Source organism: Miscanthus floridulus, chromosome 13 (genome assembly GCF_019320115.1).
Source record: "Miscanthus floridulus cultivar M001 chromosome 13, ASM1932011v1, whole genome shotgun sequence".
In the NCBI taxonomy this organism is placed as follows: Eukaryota; Viridiplantae; Streptophyta; class Magnoliopsida; order Poales; family Poaceae; genus Miscanthus; species Miscanthus floridulus.
This window is the reverse complement of record NC_089592.1, coordinates 59062525-59068524: the sequence shown is the minus strand read 5'-3', so window position 1 is coordinate 59068524 and position 6000 is coordinate 59062525.

Genomic DNA, 6000 nt, shown 5'->3' with positions numbered 1-6000 from the left:
CATTGTGCCGCTTCCAAGAGTGCTGCTTCCTTTTTCATTACTTCAGTAGCTGTATGTTTACCTCGCATTAGTTCAATCCATTATGCCACACTGTCAAGTGTTGGCTTTGCTAAGCCTGAAGCCAATCCCTTCACAGCCACTTCTTCCATATTGCTATCTTTGAAGCTCAAGCTTCTGAGATGGTGTCGCTCTATTCTGTAATTTCGAAGTGTTGGAGGAAGTGCTGCTGCGTCTTCTGGCTTTTGTCAAGTGTCAAGAGGATTATCATTCTAACTCATGTTTGTGGCTGGGGTTGTTTGCTTGCATAGTGAGCCTCTATGATTGATCAATTCATGGTAAGAGAATTTGTTGCTTAAATACGGGGAGAGGTGCTTCTACCTTCTTTCCTAAAAAAAGGCAAAAGAAAAAAAAAAACTAGAGGAAAGAAAGAAGTGTGGGACTTCTATTAATTTACCTTGTTGATCCTCTCATATCAAGGAAGTTCAGAAGACATTATCAGTAATCAATTGGTTGTTTTTGTTTATTTTGGCATCCAATGTAGTGATGTAACTGACCCTTACTGAATGCCAGAAGTACAATTTGGTTAGACAATCCAATCCAATGTAGTGATGTACCTGCCCCTTACTCAATGCCAGAATTTCATTTAGTTATGCCTCTAGGATAGTTGTATTTGAACTGAAAGCGTAACTGCTTATTTTGAAATCTTCAAACATGGTTAGCTGATACATCATTGCTTATGTATGCTTTGAAGAAGTCATATTGTCATTGAATTTCTTCGCGAAGTGATGTGCAATTATATGATTGGTGATAGTAGTATATTCTGCAATTGGATTTAAAACTGATAGTTGCAGAAGAGATTAGCTGTAGTTTTTGCTTGTTTAACTGGTTTGGTAGTCATTTGTCTGCCATGTATCCAGAGTATTGACCAGATGCAGCATCATTACGATTAGTGTTGTGCTTGATAAGAATCCTCTGAAATGTTTGGGTTACATAATGACAAAAGGGATTTGAATGCTTGAGATATACCTAATGTTTTCAGATCATATTATCGAGGCTAGTCGTATGACCACCGATCAGACGACTAATCGCGATTAGTCGTCGATAAGGGTCGATTAGTCGGTCCTAATTGGTCTAATCGGCTAGTCGGACATTTAGTCGTCCTTGTGCCTAGATGGCCTGATCGACCATGTATATACTATATATATGATGTAATACACAGCAGCAGAGTAGAGACAATAACCTTTAGAGGAGGCAGAGTGGCGGGATTGGTGGCTCATCTTGATGCTTGAGGCCTCCCGTGTCCGTCCTCCAGGCGTCGAGGAAGGAGCCTCAGAGGCGAGCGGAGCTACTGGGTCCCGGCAGGGGAGGAGACAGGAGCGAGCAGAGGTGGAGGCGCGGGCGGAGCTGCGGACGGAGCTGCGGACACCGACGAGGGGCGCGGACGGAGCTACGGACGCCGGCGAGGGAGATCAAGAGGTAGGCCGCCGGCGGCTGCGAGAGAGAGAGGCAGAGAGCAGCGGGAGCTGGAAATGTGCCGTGCGGCTCCAACTCAGGTCACTCACTCACTCCTCTTCTTACCCTAATGGACTAGCTAAAGGTGGGCCGAATTCTTTAGCTGGGCCAAATTCTCCCTCCCCCGAACTAGTCGTCCGGCTAGTCTGATCGGACGACTAATCGTGATAAGTCGTAACTTATCGGACGATAAGTTTTCTAATCGGTCTAAACTAATCGAGGGCCCTTATCGAGCACCTGGTTACGATAAGGACGACTAATCGCGATTAGTCGTCCGATCTGAAAACACTGGATATACCTAGAGATCTATGTTTGAATAGGAGTACTTAGAAATCAGCTATTAAAGTGCCTAAATCGTAACTTGGGGCTCTTGGTGGGTTTCAACTCTAGCCTACCCTAACTTGCTTGGGACTGAAAGGCTATGTTATTGTTGTTGTCGTCGTCATTATGTATATGTATTTGTATGGCTATTATATTTGTAATTTTTTTTCCTACCTGGTTTGGTACTATTCTTTCTCCTTGCTCTAGTTTGAACGGAACTGAAAACCAATTACCTTCGTGGACATCCAGGCACAATTTATGTTGTTCCATACTGAAAAGAAAATGAAGGACACCATTTAAGGATGAAAACAGAACGGAAATATCCCGAACCGAACCGCATCGTTTTTTTATATTTAATCCGATCGAATCCGCATTTTCTTGTCCGACTTTACCGTTTTCGCTTTCGCATTTCAGATGTTTCGTATTTCAAATGTAAAAGTAGAAAACGGTTTAGACATTTTTCTGACCGTTTTCTACTTTTCTACTTTTAATTTGAAATATTCCGAATTGAAAATTCGGTTTAAACCGAATTTGGCCAACTGCACAGGTCATACAGCCCAATTACAGGTTGTTCACCACGCAGCTGTGTTCTTTCTACTGGTGGCCAGCTGCCCTCTCTTATAGACGGCGCTCAGCCTCGTCTCTCTTCACCTCATGAGATGGTGCTAAATGTCAGGAAACCGGCAGCATCTACACGAAAGCCCACCTGGGCCATAGCCCATCAAGCTCATCGGTTTAACCCCCACCTGCAAAGTCAATCATTTGATAGTTTTTGCATCAGCCGAATAAATCTTTGTTACTCAAAAGAAAAATCTGAATAAATCTTTAAAATAAAATACTACATCTATTCTAAAAAGATTAATAAAATTATTCTGACTCAGTTCGAGTTCATGTTTCTATAATATGCACTTGTTAATTATTATATGCACTTGAACTTGATCATGTATGCACTTAGTCATGCACTTGGTCTACGGGTCGGTATTCCGTATTGAGTTTTCGTATACCGACCATGTTCGATATAATTCCGCTCGAATTGTTTCGTTTTCGAAATTCTCGATATTCCGTAAGTTCGTGTTCATTTTCGTGTTCGGTTTGTCCGCTTTCGTTTTCGTTTTCGTATTCAAATGTAAAAGTAGAAAACGGTTGAGGAGTTCTCCGTTCGATTCCGTCCGTTTTCATCCTTAACACCATTACCCTTAGCCAGTTTAAATCAAACAATCATATCATTTTTCTAAGTCATATCAAACTGGTATTATTTTGCCAAGGTTAACTTTTCTGCAATGCTTCTCTTTATGCAGGTATGGCTAGGCTATGAAGGGTCATGTGTAGCTTGGCGTGACCATTGCGATGTCATGTACAATTTCACACTCCATATCAGGGTTCCTGATTCACATGTTTGTCTAACTTTTATGTAATTGCACATGGTAAGGCACTGTATACTCCATGATTTTTCTTAATTATGTGCTTTAGATCTGACTGATCTGCTCAGTGTACATACTCTCTGTTGCTTGTGCGGCTAAAATACGAGCATATGAGGGAAAAGGTACTAGAATGAATCAGCATATTATTAGCATCTTTAGAGAACTCTGATACTACCCTTATTTCATGAGTATAAAAAATCAGGATGTTATTAGCATCTTTGAAGAACTCTGATATTGCTCTTAGTTTGACCTGTAAAAAATCAGCATGTGATTAGCATATTTGAAGAACTATTATATTACCCTTTTTTTACCTTAAAACCTAGGGTGCTTACATGATGCAATATAACTCCGCCTATGGTGGGGCGTCTTTGGTGTCCCAGCATAGCAGGTCTCAAGCCCTAGTAAAGGAGGAGATTTGTGTTAGACGTGACGAGCCAATGTAAAAACTTAGCCACTTTTATAGAGATGAAATCCAAAAGAATCCCGTTGGGGCGTAACCCTCTTAGCGACGCGCCATGTCGAAACCCAGGTATGGTGTTAAATGAGCAAGGGCCGGGTCGTCACCCCCGTGACGCGCCGTGTCGCAATCTAGGCACGGTGTCAAGTGAGCAAGGATCGGGTCGTCACATCCTTAGTGGCGCGCCACATCGGCGCTCAGATGTGGTGCAAAATGAGCAAGGGTTTTCACACCTACCTCGGTGGGTGCGAAGGGTAAGGAAGCTAGTCGAGCCAACTAAGATCCGTTTAGGTAGCTAGAATGTAGGGTCCCTTACGGATAAGTTAAGAAAGTGTGTGGACACAACGGTTAGGAGGCGTGTAAATATCTTATGCGTCCAAGAGACTAAATGAAAGGGGCAGAAGGCAAAGAAGGTGGACAATACCGGCTTCAAGCTCTGGTACATAGGGACAACTTTAAATAAAAATAGAGGAGTTTTGATTGATAAGAGCCTCAAGGATGGTGTGGTGGAGGTGAGAAGACAAGGAGATAGGATCATCTTAGTTAAACTTATCATTAGTGATATGGTCTTAAACGTAATTAGTGCGTATGCCCCCAAGTAGGCCACGATGAGAGTGCTGAGCGGCTTTTCTAGGAAGACTTAGATCGCTTGGTTAGAGCTGTCCCTAGTAGCGAGAAGCTCTTTATAGGAGGTGATTTTAATGGCCTTGTAGGTACATCAAGTGCAGGTTTCGAGGTGGTTCATGAGGTTTCGGATATGGTAGTAGGAACCAGGAGGGAGAGGAAGTCTTAGACTTTGCTATAGCTTTTGATCCGATGATAGCTAACACTTTCTTTCATAAGAGACAGTCCCATTTAGTGACCTTTAGTAGCGGCCAATACTTTAGTCAAATCGACTTTATCCTTACAAGGAGGGATAAATGAACATGCGTGGATTGTAAGGTGATACCTAGAGAATGTGTGGTCGCTCAACACAAGCTGGTGATGGTGGACTTTCGCTTTCTGGTGCAAGCTCATGTGAACAAACAAGCTAGGGTTGCTAGAACGAAGTGGTGGAAATTAGAAGGGAAGGCATCAAAGGTCTTTAAGGAAAAGGTCATTGAAGAGGGCCCTTGGAAGAATGAAGGCGATGCAAACAACATGTGGGAGAAGATAGCAACATGCATTCGGAAGGTTGCTTCAGAGGTGCTTGGAGTGACCAAAGGGAGCGGATGAGGTTAGCAGGAACATACAAGGGGATATCCCTTGGTGTATGTTGTTCACTGATGATGTAGTGTTAGTGGACGAAAGTCAGACGGGAGTAAATAGAAAATTAGAGTTATGGCGACAGACCCTTGAGTCTAAAGGTTTTAGATTGAGCAGAACTAAAACTGAATATGGGATGCGACTTTGGCGGAGCTGCACAGGAGGAGGGAGATGTGAGTTTGGAAGGTCAAGTAGTGCTTAAGAAGGATACCTTTTCGGTATCTGGGATCAATGCTACAGAGGGATGGAGATATTGATGCGGACGTTAGCCATAGAATCAAAGCAGGGTGGATCAAGTGTCGACAAGCTTCTAGCATTCTCTGTGACAAGAGGGTACCACAAAAGTTAAAAGGCAAGTTTTATAGAACAACGATTAGACCGGCTATATTGTATGGAGCAGAATGTTGGCTTACAAAGATTCGACATGTTCAACAACTGAGTGTTGCAGAAATGCGTATGTTGCGATGGATTTATGGTCACACAAGAATAGACCGAGTTCGGAACGATGATATACGTGATCGCCTAGGGGTAGCACCAATTGAAGAAAAGTTTGTCCAACATCGGTTGAGGTGGTTTGGCCATGTCCAAAGGAGACCTCCAGATGCACCAGTGCATTGTGGAGTCCTAAGCCAAGCTAATAATATGAGAAGAGGTACAGGAAGACCGGAATTGACATGGGGGAGGTAATAAAAAGATATTTGAAAGTTTGGGATATACCTAGAGATATATGTTTGAATAGGAGTGCTTGGAAAGCAGCTATTGAAGTGCCTGAACCGTGATTTGGGGCTCTTGGTGGATTTCAACTCTAGCTTACCCCAACTTGCTTGGGACTGAAAGGCTATGTTGTTGTTGTTGCTGCTTACATGGTGCAATATAGCATAGATACAATTTTACAAGGCTGTCATAATTGAGGTCTTCATTACTCTAGGTTGCTGTACTTAAGGTTGTAGATCTTAAGTCTCATTATTATCCTTAAAAACAAGATATGCAGACCATGTTCAGTGTTCGTAGAGCCAATGTTCCAAAATAAATTATCTATTTTAT